We start from the raw sequence: 18595 nt of genomic DNA, 5'->3' as shown, positions 1-18595 counted from the left end.
GACTTTGATTGATTACTACCCCTTACTATCAATATTTTGGCATTTGGGCATTGGCGTATAGCTATCGACCTATGTTTCCGAACTTCTGACGGTGGTTTCGTCTCGATCAGACAAGCGGTTTCAAAGATATAGCCAGATGTTTTTTAAGCGCTAAATCACAACGCTACACAAACCGTAAGGCGAAACCTAGAATGTTTGGTATCGTTGGACTCGGTAAGGTTTCAGGAGTCCAATTTGGTGAGTCTCGAGAAAATAAGTCGACCACACCCAAGGTTATAAGCATTTAAATAAGGATGATCACCACTAGGTGGCGCTTTTTCGAAACTTCTCACGCTCCTTCAGGACATTGTACTGATGACCCATACCATTTTTTGTAACAATCCGTTGATGCGTTCTGAAAATACAGCATTTTAGCACAAAATTCAAAATGGCCGACAGTCAAAATGGCCGAGATGGTAAAATTGGATATCAGTCGACTCGGCATGTTGCCCTGAATCTAACAAGACCAATGTTATGATTTTTGGACAAACTGTTTAGAAGTTATAAGCAAAAATAGCAATTTTCCATATCTCCGGACCAGTAGGTAGCGCTGCGCCGAAACGCAGCAAGTAGCCTCAAGTCATGCTTGTTATGACATGTACCAGGTTTGGTCTGAATAGGATAAGTCGTTGCCGAGATACAGCCTTACGACTGTTTTTGTAAGCATTACGTAAAATTTGTTAGAGCGTTTATCAAAAACGGTTTGACGAATCAATTTGATTTGCATAACTTTTGGTCAGCACTGCCTGAAGATGACCTGGTTCAATTTTTGTGTGAATCGGACAAACCGTCTAGGACGAGTTCGAAAAAGTATGTTTTTAAAAAAATTCTAAATGGCGGCCATATTTCTATGACGGAAAATGACTGTATAGGGTGCAATCGAATTGGCTTGAGCTCAGAAATCAGAGGAAAAAAGAATTTTGTTGATTGGCCTCACGGTTAAAAAGTTATTAACAAAATTAAAGTGAAATTTCGGACAGTTGGTGGCGCTAGAGGGAATGTCTTAGACACACCAAAATTGGTGTACTTAATGTTGGCACTGTCCTCTATCAGAATGTCAAACCAAAACAACTTTCCCGCATTCGGTTCTATGGGCTGCCATAGACTCCCAGTCGGAAGAATAATAATAATAATAATAATAATAATAAATATAGCTGCAAGCAGCAATTACGGGGCCAAGCACTCCAACGGCAAATGTAGGAGCTAAGCATCGCATGAAGCATCACACCAAATTCATTAATGAGCAATAACAGCAATTTTGGAATTATTGTAATTGAAATGGCAAAAAAAAATTATAATACCACCTCTAGTAGCATGATTACTTGGCTTATCAAGCTTGACCAATAGGTGGCACTGTTATAAAATCAATTTGGTGTACTCTGTGTGACTTTTCAATAACACACACAAAGTTTGGTGTCAATATGCCAAAGCATTCCAGGGATACAGCCTCAAGTGTCATTTTCTCATTGTGCCTCAAATTCGTCGATGTGGTATGCGAAAACGGTTTTGTCTATCGACTCAAAAGCCATAACTTTGAGTCAGCATAGTCTGAAGATCATTTGATTCGAATTTGGTGAAAATCGGACCTACGGTTGATGAGGAGTTCGACAAAGTAGGTTTTCAACATAAATCAAAATGGCGGACCGGAAGTTCAGCTTACTATGGTATATTTGGTATCTATGTTATCGGCATAAACCAGGGAATATTTTGAGCCCAGTTCCATTCGAATGGGCTAATGCAATAAAAAGTTATTAGCATTTTTACAAGTGTAATTATTCATGGTTAATGAATGGTTTATTACTCTTGACCAATAGGTGGCGCTGTCACCAAATTTCTGTGGCATGGTCAGTGTGAGGTGGCGATGACACATACAAAATTTGGTGCAAATATGTCAAAGCGTTGCAGAGATACAGCCTCAAATGCATTTTGGCACCCTTCCAGCAAATTCGTTGATGCGCTAAATGAGAACTGTTTCGTATATCGACACGAAATCCATAACTTTTTGCCAGCATGGTCTGAAGATGATTCACGTCAAATTTGGTGAAAATTGGACTAACGGTCTAGGAGGAGTTCGAAAAAGTAGGTTTTCAACATTAAGCAAAATGGCGGACAGGAAGTATGGCCAATTTTCACATAATTGGTATCAATGCTCTCGGCATGACCCACAGAATATAGCGAGACCATTTTATTTTTAATAGTCTAAATTATTCAAAAGTTATTAGCATTTATGTGATATTTCATTATAACTATTGGCCACAAGGTGGCGCTGCCACCAAACTTTTTGAGTACCTTCAGGGCATGGAGCCGAATATTTTTGTAATTATTTGCGAAACGATACGATGCTGCGTTCAAAAAATACAGCATTTTAACACATAATTCAAAATGGCCGACGCCTAAAATGGCCGACACGGGAAAATTGGATATCATTCGACTCGAGATGACTCACTGAATCTAAAGAGACCAGTTGTGTGATTTTTGGCCAAACCATTCAGAAGTTATAAGCCAAAATATGCATTTTTCATATCTCCTGACCACTAGGTGGCGCTGTGTCGAAACACTGCAGGTAGTCTCAGTTCATGCTTGTTAAAACACACACCAAGTTTGGTCTCAATATGACAAACTGTTGCCGAGATATAGCCTCACGTGCATTTTTGCGTGCATTTCGTCAAATTAGTTTACGTGTCATTCGACAACGGTTGGACGAATCAACTTGAATTCCATAACTTTTTGCCGGCCTGGTCTGAAGATGATCTGAGACAATTTTCGTGGCAATCAGACTAACCGTCTAAGACGAGTTTGAAAAAGTAGGTTTGTCGAATAATTGAAAATAGCGAAAAAACTAAACCTTGCGATTTTTGAATTTTGGGGTTCATTCGACTTGGCATGAGCCAAGGATTCAGAAGAAAAAAGAATTTTCATTTTCTGGCTTACGGTTCAAAAGTTATTAGCATAGAAACATTGAAAGTTTGGACAAGTGGTGGCGCTAGAGAGTTGGAGTTAGAGACTTCAAATTTGCTATAGTTAATGCTGGGACTGTCCTCTATCAGTGTGCCAAATTATACAACTTTCCCGCAATCGGTTCTATGGGCTGCCATAGACTTGCGGCGGAAGAAGAAGAAGAAGAAGAAGCAGAATAATAATAATAACGCCAACGGAAACAATAGGTGCCTACGCACCTTCGGTGCTTGGCCCCTAATAATAATAACGCCAACGAAAACAATAGGTGCCTACGCACCTTCGGTGCTTGGCCCCTAATAATAAGAACCGGAACAAAAACAATAGGTGCCTCGCACCTTCGGTGCTTGGCCCCTAATAATAAGAACCGGAACAAAAACAATAGGTGCCTCGCACCTTCGGTGCTTGGCCCCTAATAATAAATATAGCTGCAAGCAGCAATCACGGGGCCAAGCATTCCAGCGGCAACATCAGGAGCTAAGCATATGTAGCATTAGACCAAATGCAACAATGAATAATGAAATTAATAATTGCATGATTGTAATTGAAATGGCTGAAAATCGTTAATAAAAGTTCCACAGCGAGGAGCTAAGCATGGCATGGAGCATCAGACCAAATGCAACGAGTAAGAAAAGCAATTATTGGAAGAGTGTAATTGAAACAGCCAGTAAAACTCCAGTAAAATTATGCATTATCATTTTTGGAAAATAGGTGGCGCTGTAATCAAATCGCTTTGTTGTGTTCTGTGGGAGGTGACAATGTTGTGGGCAATTTCTTTCAAAATACTTACAGACCTTTAGGGCAATGAGTCGAACATGCCCACCGAGTTTCGTTCCGATCGACTTCCATTAACCTTGTCAAATAGGTGCTTAAAGTTGTTTGGCCAATGGCGGCCATGTTTTTTAAGATAAGTGAAATTCCTCATAGACACTTATGCCACATTGGGCCATACCAATTTTCAAGTTGATTGGATCAGCGGTTGCTTAGTTATAGCCATTTTAGTTTTTTTTTTCATCCTGTAGCGCCACCAAGTGGCAGATATGGAAAAAAAAATAATTTGACTAAAGTTTTTGTTCATGCATATGAGCATATGAGTTGTTTTGTTCATGCATATGAGCATATGAGTTGTGGCCTAATGGTTAGAGGGTTGGACTCCCAATCGAAGGGTTGTGGGTTCTAGTCTCGGGCCGGACGGAATTGTGGGTGGGGGGAGTGCATGTACAGTTCTCTCTCCACCTTCAATACCACGACTTAGGTGCCCTTGAGCAAGGCATCGAACCCCCAACTGCTCCCCGGGCGCTGCAGCATAAATGGCTGCCCACTGCTCCGGGTGTGTGCTCACAGTGTGTGTGTGTGTGTTCACTGCTCTGTGTGTGTGCATTTCGGATGGGTTAAATGCAGAGCACAAATTCTGAGTATGGGTCACCATACTTGGCTGAATGTCACTTCACTTTCTTTCTTCTTCACTTTCTTCTGAGTTTGGTGAAGATATCTCATTTTGTTCCCGAGTTATAGCCTTTTTCATAAAATTGGTCCACGTATTTGAATGTTTTGGGTCACCTGGTTTTTTGTTCAGTCTTGATCAAACCACTGCAGTAATATTCTCAGGACTCTCTAGATCAATAACTTTGAAAAAATATGTTGTATTTTGTCCTTTGGTTAGATAACATTTAAACAGGCCTAAAAAACAAAAGATTTCTGTTGTGAATGGCATTAAACTGCAAAAAAAGGGGTAATATAATCACACATGCATTAGATCTGTATTTTTTCTAAACAATCATGCAAAATTTAACAGAGATTAGGTAAAAAAGAACACTGTAATATTTATAAAGCTTCAAAACCCAGTGTTGAATAAAAAATTGCAATTATAACCACTAGATGTCACCGGAAGACCACTAATGAGCTCACTAAAGACTAAAACATTACAGTTTATGGGCTTGTTGAGGGATTCATCTAGAAAAAATGTATATTACTATTATTTAATATTACTGTTCAAGCATTTCAGATCACATTGAGTCAAAGTTTACCAATTTATTCATACAGATATATCTAATGTTTATAATTATGCCAGATTATGATTGCAATGAAACCTGAAAAATGACATAGAAGCCCATAAAAACAGAAGACTTGCAATAGGTTTTATCACCCATCATTTATTTTAATTATCTATATTTATAACAAAATGTGTGCATCTGTGTGTGGGTTTAAGCATGCTTATTGAGTATTAATATAGTAGTTTAAACATTTCATGTTTGTGTGTGTCTGTAATTCTGTTCTATTCTTTTACTGTCAGCCATATCTAGGTTATTTAAAATCAGTGCAGTACTATTATCTAGACTGTGAAATTATACATAAATTGCGTATGCTTCTTTGGAATGAAATTAAGACAACATATAACAGTTATAAAGGTTAAAGAGACAGTGTTGTATGATAAATTGCATTTACGACCACTAGATGTCACTGGAAGACCACTAATGGGCTTTGCAGAGATATAGCCTCAGACTCATTTTGTGAAGATGCCTGACATCTGAAGCAGCGCTGTACAAAAACGGTTTCGTCTATTGACACGAAATCCAAAACTTTTTGTCAGCACGGTCTGAAGATGATCTGATTCAATTTTGGTGAAAATCGGACAAACGGTTGAGGATGAGTTTAAAAAAAAAGGTTTTCAACATGAATCAAAATGGCGGACAGGAAGTTTTGCTTAATATGACATAATTGGTATGCATGTTGTCGGCATGTCCCAAGGAACATTTTGAGACATGTTTCATGATAATAGGCTAATGCAATCAAAAGTTATTAGCATTATTGGAAATGTAATAATTAGCGGTTATTGATTGGTTTATTACTCTTGACCAATAGGTGGCGCTGTGACCAACATGATGTGGCGTGGTCAATGTGATGTGACAATGTCACATATTAAGTTTTGTGTAAATATCTCCAACCTTTGCAGAGATACAGCCTCAGATGCAGTTTGGCATCTTTCCAGCAAATTCGTTGGTACGCTAATTGAAAACGGTTACGTGTATCGACACAAATTCCATAACTTTTTGCCAGCATGGTCTGAAGATGATCCAAATCAAATTTGGTGAAAATCTGAGCAACGGTCTAGGAGGAGTTCGAAAAAGTAGGTTTTCAACATGAATCAAAATGCCGTCAGGAAATTTTGCCAAAATTGACAAATCGGGTATCGGTGTTCTCGGCATGACCCAAGGAATCTATCAACATCAGCTTTGTTACAATAGGCTAATGTATGCAAAAGTTATTAGCATTTTTCGAAAAAATCGTTATAACTATTGACCACAAGGTGGCGCTGCCCCCAATTTTTTTGTGTACATTCAGGGCATGGAGCCGGACATTTTTGTAATTATTTGCGAAACGATACGGAACTTCATTCTTAAGATACAGCAATTTACAACTAAATCCAAAATGGCCGACGCCCAAAATGGCCGAATTGGGAAAATTCGGTATCATTCGACTCGGAATGATGCACTGAATCTAAAGACACCACTTTTGTGATTTTTGGCAAAACCGTTCAGAAGTTATGAGCAAAAACATGCATTTCTCATATCTCCTGACCACTAGGGGGCACAGCGCCGAAACACTGCAGGTAGTCCCAGGGAATGGTTGTTATAAGACCCACCAAGATTGGTCTCAATAGGCCAAACCGTTGCGGAGATATAGCCTCACGTTCACGTTTGCGTGCTTTTCGAAGAATTCGTTCATGAGCTATTCGGAAACGGTTTGAGAAATCAACTTGAATTCCATAACTTTTTGCCAGCATGGTCTGAAGATTATCTGATTCAATTTTCGTGACAATCGGTGCAACGGCCTAGGACGAGTTCGAAAAAGTAGGTTTAACGAACAATTGACGATAGCGAAAAAACTAAGCCTTGCGATTTTTGAATTTTGGTGTCCATTCGACTCGGCATGAGCCAAGGAATCAGAGGAAAAAAGAATTTTCATTTTGTGGCTTACGGTTCAAGAGTTATTAGCATCAAGTTTTTGAAAGTTTAGACAATTGGTGGCGCTAGAGAGTTTGAGTTAGAGACTTCAAATTTGCTACGGTTAATGTTCAGACAGTCCTCTATTAGTGTGCCAAATTATACAACTTTCCCGCAATCGGTTCTATGGGCTACCATAGACTTGGGGTGGAAGAAGAAGAGGAAGAATAAATATAGCTGCAAGCAGCAATTACGGGGCCAAGCACTCCAACGGCAAATGTAGTAGCTAAGCATCGCATAAAGCATCACACCAAATACATTAATGAGCAATAACAGCAATTTTGGAATTATTGTATTTGAAATGGCAAAAAAAAAAACACCAATACCACCTCTAGTAGCATGATTACTTGGTTTATGCAGGTAGGTGACACTGTTATAAAATCAATTTGGTGTACTCTGTGTGACTTTTCAATGACACACACAAAGTTTGGTGTCAATATGCCAAAGCATTCCATGGATAAAGCCTCAAGTGTCATTTTCTCATTGTGCCTCAAATTCGTCGATGTGGTATGCGAAAACGGTTTTGTCTATCGACTCAAAATCCATAACTTTGAATCAGTATAGCCTGAAGATCATTTGATTCGAATTTGGTGAAAATCGGACATACGGTTGATGAGGAGTTCGAAAAAGTATGTTTTCAACATAAATCAAAATGGCTGACCGGAAGTTCAGCTTACCGTGGTATATTTGGTATCTATGTTATCGGCATAAGTCAGGGAATATTTTGAGCCCAGTTTCCTTCAAATAGGCTAATGCATTAAAAAGTTATTAGCATTTTAAAAAGTGTAATTACTCATGGTTAATGAATGGTTTATTACTCTTGACCAATAGGTGGCGCTGTTACCAAATTTATGTGGCATGGTCAGTGTGAGGTGGCGATGACACATACAAAGTTTGGTGCAAATATGTCAAAGTGTTGCAGAGATACAGCCTCAAATGCATTTTGGCACCCTTCCAGCAAATTCGTTGATGCGCTAAATGAGAACCGTTACGTATATCGACACAAAATCCATAACTTTTTGCCAGCATGGTCTGAAGATGATTCACGTCAAATTTGGTGAAAATTGGGCTAACGGTCTAGGAGGAGTTCGAAAAAGTAGGTTTTCAACATTAAGCAAAATGGCGGACAGGAAGTAAGGCCAATTTTCACATTATTGGTATCAATACTCTCGGCATGACCCACAGAATATAGCGAGACCATTTTAATTTTAATAGACTAATTTATTCAAAAGTTATTAGCATTTATGTGATATTTTATTATAACTATTGGCCACAAGGTGGCGCTGCCACCAAACTTTTTGAGTACCTTCAGGGCATGGAGCCGAATATTTTTGTAATTATTTGCGAAACGATACGATGCTGCGTTCAAAAAATACAGCATTTTAAATCATAATTCAAAATGGCCGACGCCTAAAATGGCCGACACAGGAAAATTGGATATCATTTGACTCGACATGACTCACTGAATCTAAAGAGACCAGTTGTGTGATTTTTGGCCAAACCATTCAGTAGTTATAAGCCAAAATATGCATTTTTCATATCTCCTGACCACTAGGTGGCGCTGTGTTGAAACACTGCAGGTAGTCTCAGTTCATGCTTGTTATAACACACGCCAAGTTTGGTCTCAATATGACAAACCGTTGCCGGGATATAGCCTCACCTGCATGTTTGCGTGCTTTTCGTCAAATTTGTTTACGTGTCATTCGACAACAGTTGGACGAATCAACTTGAATTCCATAACTTTTTGCCAGCATGGTCTGAAGATGATCTGAGCCAATTTTCGTGGCAATCGGACTAACCGTCTAGGACGAGTTCGAAAAAGTAGGTTTTTCGAATAATTGAAAATAGCGAAAAAACTAAACCTCATTCATTCGACTTGGCATGAGCCAAGGATTCAGAAGAAAAAAGAATTTCCATTTTCTGGCTTACGGTTCAAAAGTTATTAGCATACAAACATTGAAAGTTTGGACAACTGGTGGCGCTAGAGAGTAGGAGATAGAGACTTCAAATTTGCTATAGTTAATGTTGGGACTGTCCTCTATCAGTGTGCCAAATTATACAACTTTCCCGCAAACGGTTCTATGGGCTGCCATAGACTTGCGGCGGAAGAAGAAGAAGAAGAAGAAGAATAATAACGCCAACGAAAACAATAGGTGCCTACGCACCTTCGGTGCTTGGCCCCTAATAATAATAACGCCAACAAACACAATAGGTGCCTTCGCACCTTCGGTGCTTGGCCCCTAATAATAACGCCAACAAACACAATAGGTGCCTTCGCACCTTCGGTGCTTGGCCCCTAATAATAACGCCAACGAAAACAATAGGTGCCTACGCACCTTCGGTGCTTGGCCCCTAATAAATATAGCTGCAAGCAGCAATTACGGGGCCAAGCACTCCAACGGCAAATGTAGGAGCTAAACATCACATGAAGCATCACACCAAATACATTAATGAGCAATAACAGCAATTTTGGAATTATTGTAATTGAAATGGTTAAAAAAAAATCATAATACCACCTCTAGTAGCATGATTAGTTGGCTTATCAAGTTTGACCAATAGGTGGCACTGTTATAAAATCAATTTGGTGTACTCTGTGTGACTTTTCAATGACACACACAAAGTTTGGTGTCAATATGCCAAAGCATTCCAGGGATACAGCCTCAAGTGTCATTTTCTCATTGTGCCTCAAATTCGTCGATGTGGTACGCGAAAACGGTTTTGTCTATCGACTCAAAATCCATAACTTTGAGTCAGCATAGTCTGAAGATCATTTGATTCGAATTTGGTGAAAATCGGACATACGGTTGATGAGGAGTTCGAAAAAGTATGTTTTCAACATAAATCAAAATGGCGGACCGTAAGTTCAGTTTACTATGGCATATTTGGTATCTATGTTATAGGAATAAGCCAGGGAATATTTTGAGCCCAGTTCCATTCAAATAGGCTAATGCAATAAAAAGTTATTAGCATTTTTATAAGTGCAATTATTCATGGTTAATGAATGGTTTATTACTCTTGACCAATAGGTGGCGCTGTTACCAAGTTTCTGTGGCATGGTCAGTGTGAGGTGTTGTTGACACATACAAAGTTTGGTGCAAATATGTCAAAGCGTTGCAGAGATACAGCCTCAAATGCATTTTGGCACCCTTCCAGCAAATTCGTTGATGCGCTAAATGAGAATCGTTTCGTATATCGACACCAAATCCATAACTTTTTGCCAGCATGGTCTGAAGATGATTCACGTCAAATTTGGTGAAAATCGGACTAACGGTCTAGGAGGAGTTCGAAAAAGTAGGTTTTCAACATTAATCAAAATGGCGGACAGGAAGTATGGCCAATTTTCGCATAATCGGTATCTATGTTCTCGGCATGACCCATAGAATACGGGGAGACCATTTGCATTTCAATTGTCTAATTTACTCAAAAGTTATTAGCATTTATGTGATATTTCATTATAACTATTGACCACAAGGTGGCGCTGCCACCCAACTTTTTGAGTACCTTCAGGGCATGGAGCCGAATATTTTTGTAATTATTTGCGAAACGATACGATGCTGCGTTCAAAAAATACAGCATTTTAAAACATAATTCAAAATGGCCGACGCCTAAAATGGCCGACACTGGAAAATTGGATATCATTCGACTCGCCATGACGCAATGAATCTAAAGAGACCAGTTTTGTGATTTTTGACCAAACCATTCAGAAGTTATAAGCCAAAATATGTATTTTTCATATCTCCTGACCACTAGGTGGCGCTGTGTCGAAACACTGCAGGTAGTCTCAGGTCATGCTTATTATAACACACACCAAGTTTGGTCTCAATATGCCAAACCGTTGCCGAGATATAGCCTCACATGCATTTTTGCGTGCTTTTCGTCAAATTTGTTCACATGTCATTCGACAACGGTTGGACGAATCAACTTGAATTCCATAACTTTTAGCCAGCATGGTCTGACGATGATCTGAGCCAATTTTCGTGAAAATCGGACAAACCGTCTAGGACGAGTTCGAAAAGTAGGTTTTTCGAAAAATTGAAAATAGCGAAAAAACTAAACCTTGCGATTTTTGAATTTCGGGATTCATTCGACTTGGCTTGAGCCAAGGATTCAAAGGAAAAAAGAATTTCCATTTTCTGGCTTACGGTTCAAAAGTTATTAGCATACAAACATTGAAAGTTTGGACAAGTGGTGGCGCTAGAGAGTTGGAGTTAGAGACTTAAAATTTGCTATAGTTAATGTTGGGACTGTCCTCTATCAGTGTGCCAAATTATACAACTTTCCCGCAATCGGTTCTATGGGCTGCCATAGACTTGCGGCGGAAGAAGAAGAAGAAGAAGAAGAAGAAGAAGAAGAAGAAGCAGAATAATAATAACGCCAACGATTACAATAGGTGCCTACGCACCTTCGGTGCTTGGCCCCTAATAAGAACCGGAACAAAAACAATAGGTGCCTCGCACCTTCGGTGCTTGGCCCCTAATAAGAACCGGAACAAAAACAATAGGTGCCTCGCACCTTCGGTGCTTGGCCCCTAAATATAGCTGCAAGCAGCAATCACGGGGCCAAGCATTCCAGCGGCAACATCAGGAGCTAAGCATATGTAACATCAGACCAAATGCAACAATGAATAATGAAATTAATAATTGCATGATTGTAATTGAAATGGCTGAAAATCGTTAATAAAAGTTCCACAGCGAGGAGCTAAGCATGGCATGGAGCATCAGACCAAATGCAACGAGTAAGAAAAGCAATTATTGGAAGAGTGTAATTGAAACAGCCAGTAAAACTCCAGTAAAATGATGCATTATCATTTTTGGAAAATAGGTGGCGCTGTAATCAAATCGCTTTGTTGTGTTCTGTGGGAGGTGACAATGTTGTGGGCAATTTCTTTCAAAATACTTACAGACCTTTAGGGCAATGAGTCGAACATGCCCACCGAGTTTCGTTCCGATCAACTTCCATTAACCTTGTCAAATAGGTGCTTAAAGTTGTTTGGCCAATGGCGGCCATGTTTTTTAAGATAAGTGAAATTCCTCATAGAGCACTTGTGCCACATTGGGCCATATCAATTTTCAAGTTGATTGGATCAACGGTTGCTTAGTTATAGCCATTTGATTTTTTTTCATCCTGTAGCGCCACGAAGTGGCAGATATGGAAAAAAAATAATAATTTGACTAAAGTTTTTGTTCATGCATATGAGTTCTGAGTTTGGTGAAGATATCTCATTTTGTTCCCGAGTTATAGCCTTTTTCGTAAAATTGGTCCACGAATTTGAATGTTTTGGGTCACCTGGTTTTTTGTTCAGTCTTGATCAAACCACTGCAATAATATTCTCTGGACTCTCTAGATCAATAATTTTCAAAAATATGTTGCATTTTGTCCTTTGGTTAGCTATAAGAGGTCATTTAGGAAAGGGCCGTGGCCACATGTAACCTAAAGCCTATAAAACTGAAACAAAAACTCAAAACTTTATGAAACTTGGTTATAACACGTGAAAGATGACCCACCAAGCATGCAAAGTTTCATTAAGATCAGAAAATAGCTGGTGCTATAACAGTTAAAATGGCCTAAAAAACAAAAGATTTCTGTTGTGAATGGCATTAAACTGCAAAAAAAAAAGGGGTAATATAATCACACATGCATTAGATCTGTATTTTTTCTAAACAATCATGCAAAACTTAACAGAGATTAGGTAAAAAAGAACACTGTAATATTTATAAAGCTTCAAAACCCAGTGTTGAATAAAAAATTGCAATTATAATCACTAGATGTCACCGGAAGACCACTAATGAGCTCACTAAAGACTAAAACATTACAGTTTATGGGCTTGTTGAGGGATTCATCTAGAAAAAATGTATATTACTATTATTTAATATTACTGTTCAAGCATTTCAGATCACATTGAGTCAAAGTTTACCAATTTATTCATACAGATATATCTAATGTTTACTATTATGTCAGAATATGAATGCAATGAAACCTGACATAGAAATGTAAGAAAAGAAGTCTTTCTGTGAGTTGTGTGTCACCTATAATTTATTTCAAATATCTACATACAACAAAATGTGTGGGCATGTACTTCTCTGTGTGTGTGTGTGTGTGTGTGTAATCATGCTTATTGATTATTCATATAATAGTTGAACCATTTCATTTCTGTGTGTGAGTGTCTGTGAGCCTATTCTCCATGTTAGACAATGGCACACACAAGTTTGGCTTAATTACAACAAAGCTTTGCAGAGATATAGCCTCAGACTCATTTTGTGAAGATGCCTGACATCTGAAGCAGCGCTGTACAAAAACGGTTTCGTCTATTGACACGAAATCCATAACTTTTTGTCAGCACGGTCTGAAGATGATCTGATTCAATTTTGGTGAAAATCAGACAAACGGTTGAGGATGAGTTTAAAAAAAAATGTTTTCAACATGAATCCAAATGGCGGACAGGAAGTTTTGCTTAATATGACATAATTGGTATGTATGTTGTCGGCAAGGAACATTTTGAGACATGTTTCATGATAATAGGCTAATGCAATCAAAAGTTATTAGCATTATTGGAAATGTAATAATTAGCGGTTATTGATTGGTTTATTACTCTTGACCAATAGGTGGCGCTGTGACCAAAATGATGTGGCGTGGTCAATGTGATGTGACAATGTCACATATTAAGTTTTGTGTAAATATCTCCAACCTTTGCAGAGATACAGCCTCAGATGCAGTTTGGCATCTTTCCAGCAAATTCGTTGGTACGCTAATTGAAAACGGTTACGTGTATCGACACAAATTCCATAACTTTTTGCCAGCATGGTCTGAAGATGATCCAAATCAAATTTGGTGAAAATCTGAGCAACGGTCTAGGAGGAGTTCGAAAAAGTAGGTTTTCAACATGAATCAAAATGGCGGACAGGAAATTTTGCCAAAATTGACAAATGGGGTATCGGTGTTCTCGGCATGACCCAAGGAATCTATCAACATCAGTTTTGTTACAATAGGCTAATGTATGCAAAAGTTATTAGCATTTTTCGAAAAATCGTTATAACTATTGACCACAAGGTGGCGCTGCCCCCAATTTTTTTGTGTACATTCAGGGCATGGAGCCGGACATTTTTGTAATTATTTGCGAAACGATACGGAACTTCATTCTTAAGATACAGCAATTTACAACTAAATTCAAAATGGCCGACGCCCAAAATGGCCGAATTGGGAAAATTCGGTATCATTCGACTCGGAATGATGCACTGAATCTAAAGACACCACTTTTGTGATTTTTGGCAAAACCGTTCAGAAGTTATGAGCAAAAATATGCATTTTTCATATCTCCTGACCACTAGGGGGCACAGCGCCGAAACACTGCAGGTAGTCCCAGGGAATGGTTGTTATAAGACCCACCAAGATTGGTCTCAATAGGCTAAACCGTTGCGGTGATATAGCCTCACGTTCACGTTTGCGTGCTTTTCGAAGAATTCGTTCATGAGCTATTCGGAAACGGTTTGAAAAATCAACTTGAATTCCATAACTTTTTGCCAGCATGGTCTGAAGATTATCTGATTCAATTTTCGTGACAATCGGTGCAACGGCCTAGGACAAGTTCGAAAAAGTAGGTTTTACGAACAATTGAAGATAGCGAAAAAACTAAACCTTGCGATTTTTGAATTTTGGTGTCCATTCGACTCGGCATGAGCCAAGGAATCACAGGAAAAAAGAATTTTCATTTTGTGGCTTACGGTTCAAGAGTTATTAGCGTCAAGTTTTTGAAAGTTTAGACAATTGGTGGCGCTAGAGAGTTTGAGTTAGAGACTTCAAATTTGCTACGGTTAATGTTCAGACAGTCCTCTATTAGTGTGCCAAATTATACAACTTTCCCGCAATCGGTTCTATGGGCTACCATAGACTTGGGGTGGAAGAAGAGGAAGAATAAATATAGCTGCAAGCAGCAATTACGGGGCCAAGCACTCCAACGGCAAATGTAGGAGCTAAGCATCGCATGAAGCATCACACCAAATTCATTAATGAGCAATAACAGCAATTTTGGAATTATTGTAATTGAAATGGCAAAAAAAAAAATCATAATACCACCTCTAGTAGCATGATTACTTGGCTTATCAAGCTTGACCAATAGGTGGCACTGTTATAAAATCAATTTGGTGTACTCTGTGTGACTTTTCAATGACACACACAAAGTTTGGTGTCAATATGCCAAAGCATTCCAGGGATACAGCCTCAAGTGTCATTTTCTCATTGTGCCTCAAATTCGTCGATGTGGTATGCGAAAACGGTTTTGTCTATCGACACAAAATCCATAACTTTGTGTCAGCATAGTCTGAAGATCATTTGATTCGAATTTGGTGAAAATCGGACCTACGGTTGATGAGGAGTTCGACAAAGTAGGTTTTCAACATAAATCAAAATGGCGGACCGGAAGTTCAGCTTACTATGGTATATTTGGTATCTATGTTATCGGCATAAACCAGGGAATATTTTGAGCCCAGTTCCATTCGAATGGGCTAATGCAATAAAAAGTTATTAGCATTTTTACAAGTGTAATTATTCATGGTTAATGAATGGTTTATTACTCTTGACCAATAGGTGGCGCTGTCACCAAATTTCTGTGGCATGGTCAGTGTGAGGTGGCGATGACACATACAAAATTTGGTGCAAATATGTCAAAGCGTTGCAGAGATACAGCCTCAAATGCATTTTGGCACCCTTCCAGCAAATTCGTTGATGCGCTAAATGAGAACTGTTTCGTATATCGACACGAAATCCATAACTTTTTGCCAGCATGGTCTGAAGATGATTCACGTCAAATTTGGTGAAAATTGGACTAACGGTCTAGGAGGAGTTCGAAAAAGTAGGTTTTCAACATTAAGCAAAATGGCGGACAGAAAGTATGGCCAATTTTCACATAATTGGTATCAATGCTCTCGGCATAACCCACAGAATATAGCGAGACCATTTTAATTTTAATAGTCTAAATTATTCAAAAGTTATTAGCATTTATGTGATATTTCATTATAACTATTGGCCACAAGGTGGCGCTGCCACCAAACTTTTTGAGTACCTTCAGGGCATGGAGCCGAATATTTTTGTAATTATTTGCGAAACGATACGATGCTGCGTTCAAAAAATACAGCATTTTAACACATAATTCAAAATGGCCGACGCCTAAAATGGCCGACACGGGAAAATTGGATATCATTCGACTCGAGATGACTCACTGAATCTAAAGAGACCAGTTGTGTGATTTTTGGCCAAACCATTCAGAAGTTATAAGCCAAAATATGCATTTTTCATATCTCCTGACCACTAGGTGGCGCTGTGTCGAAACACTGCAGGTAGTCTCAGTTCATGCTTGTTAAAACACACACCAAGTTTGGTCTCAATATGACAAACTGTTGCTGAGATATAGCCTCACGTGCATTTTTGCGTGCATTTCGTCAAATTAGTTTACGTGTCATTCGACAACGGTTGGACGAATCAACTTGAATTCCATAACTTTTTGCCGGCCTGGTCTGAAGATGATCTGAGACAATTTTCGTGGCAATCAGACTAACCGTCTAGGACGAGTTCGAAAAAGTAGGTTTGTCGAATAATTGAAAATAGCGAAAAAACTAAACCTTGCGATTTTTGAATTTTGGGGTTCATTCGACTTGGCATGAGCCAAGGATTCAGAAGAAATTTCATTTTCTGGCTTACGGTTCAAAAGTTATTAGCATAGAAACATTGAAAGTTTGGACAAGTGGTGGCGCTAGAGAGTTGGAGTTAGAGACTTCAAATTTGCTATAGTTAATGCTGGGACTGTCCTCTATCAGTGTGCCAAATTATACAACTTTCCCGCAATCGGTTCTATGGGCTGCCATAGACTTGCGGCGGAAGAAGAAGAAGAAGAAGAAGCAGAATAATAATAATAACGCCAACGGAAACAATAGGTGCCTACGCACCTTCGGTGCTTGGCCCCTAATAACGCCAACAAACACAATAGGTGCCTTCGCACCTTCGGTGCTTGGCCCCTAAATATAGCTGCAAGCAGCAATAACGGGGCCAAGCACTACAGAAGCAAGCTTCAGACGAACGGCAGGAATGAGTAATTAAGAAAGTTTTAAGATTATTTTAGGCAAAATGGCTTGAAAACAATAAACACAACAACTAGTAATAGGATTTATTTGCTTATCACGTGTAACCAATAGGTGGCGCTGTTACCAAATTAGTTTGGAATGGTCAGTGTGAGGTGACGATGACACATACAAAGTTTGGTGCAAATATGTCAAAGCTTTGCTGAGATACAGCCTCAAATGCATTTTGGAACCCTTCCAGCAGCTTCGTTGATGCGCTAAATGAGAACAGTTTCGTATATCGAAACGAAATCCATAACATTTTGCCAGCATGGTCTGAAGATGATCCACGTCAAATTTGGTGAAAATCTGACTAACGGTCTAGGAGGAGTTCGAAAAAGTAAGTTTTCAACATTAATCAAAATGGCGGACAGGAAGTTCAGCCAAATAAGGAAAACTTTGTATCTATGTTCTCGACTTGACCCAAGGAATCTAAAAAGACCAGCGTCATGTCAATAGCCAGATTTATTCAAAAGTTATTAGCCTTTATTTAAATTGAGTTATAACTGTTGACCACTAGGTGGCGGTGTTTCAAAATATTTTGAGTACCTTCAGGGGATGGTGTTGTTGGCACATTCTGAGTTTCGTAATATTACATCAATGCATTTGTTTAGTATTGCATTTTATTTCACAAAACTGTATTGAAGTCAATGATAATTTCATATTTTGTTCTATTATAGCGCCACCAAGAGGCTCAGTCCCACCATTTCTTTTTATGTGTGCTCAGAGTGAGCCCATACATATGTGTGTCAATTTTGGTGAAAATATCTCAATTCACTTCAGAGTTATAGACATTTATATGAAAAAGCACGTAAAAAATGACTGACTCTTGACTTTGATTGAATATTACTACACCTTACCATCAATATTTAGGCATTTGGGCATTGGCGTATAGCTATCGACCTATGTTTCCGAACTTCTGACGGTGGTTTCGTCTCGATCAGACAAGTGGTTTCGAAGATATAGCCAGATGTTTTTTAAGTGCTAAATCACAACGCTACACAAACCGTAAGGCGAAACCTAGCATGTTTGGTATCGTAGGACTCTGTAAGGTTTCAGGAGTCTAATTTGGTGAGTCTCGAGAAAATAAGTCGACCACACCCAAGGTTATAAGCATTTAAAAAAGGATGATCACCACTAGGTGGCGCTGTTTCGAAACTTCTCACACTCCTTCAGGACATTGTGCTGATGACCCATACCATGTTTCGTAACAATCCGTTGATGCGTTCTGAAAATACAGCATTTTAGCACAAAATTCAAAATGGCCGACAGACAAAATGGCCGAAATGGTAAAATTTGACATCAGTCGACTCGGCATGTTGCCCTGAATCTAACAAGACCAATGTTATGATTTTTGGACAAACTGTTTAGAAGTTATAAGCAAAAATAGCCATTTTTCATATCTCCGGACCAGTAGGTGGCGCTGCGCCGAAACGCAGCAAGTAGCCTCAGGTCATGCTTGTTATGACATGTACCAGGTTTGGTCTGAAT

At 38.9% G+C, this 18595-nt stretch overlaps 2 long non-coding RNA genes across 3 annotated transcripts in view; one reads left to right on the top strand and one right to left on the bottom strand.

Annotated features, from left to right (window-relative positions):
• The first annotated feature begins 156 nt into the window (after positions 1-156).
• LOC127971326 (uncharacterized) overlaps positions 157-18595 on the top strand; it is a 76226-nt gene continuing 57787 nt past the window's right edge. Inside the window, exons 1-2 of the long non-coding RNA XR_008156789.1 lie at positions 157-272; positions 18211-18245. This is a non-coding gene — a long non-coding RNA (uncharacterized LOC127971326). The remainder of the gene's footprint in view (positions 273-18210; positions 18246-18595) is intronic.
• LOC127971305 (uncharacterized) overlaps positions 3081-18595 on the bottom strand; it is a 55347-nt gene continuing 39832 nt past the window's right edge. For both annotated transcript variants that reach the window (XR_008156781.1, XR_008156780.1), the window contains exons 5-6: positions 9223-9334; positions 3081-3215 (exon numbers count right to left, since the gene is read on the bottom strand). This is a non-coding gene — a long non-coding RNA (uncharacterized LOC127971305). The remainder of the gene's footprint in view (positions 3216-9222; positions 9335-18595) is intronic.

The sequence above is a fragment of the Carassius gibelio genome, chromosome A4, assembly GCF_023724105.1.
Source record: "Carassius gibelio isolate Cgi1373 ecotype wild population from Czech Republic chromosome A4, carGib1.2-hapl.c, whole genome shotgun sequence".
In the NCBI taxonomy this organism is placed as follows: Eukaryota; Metazoa; Chordata; class Actinopteri; order Cypriniformes; family Cyprinidae; genus Carassius; species Carassius gibelio.
The sequence above is the reverse complement of the archived record's forward strand: the minus strand, read 5'-3'. Positions and strand labels throughout refer to the sequence as shown.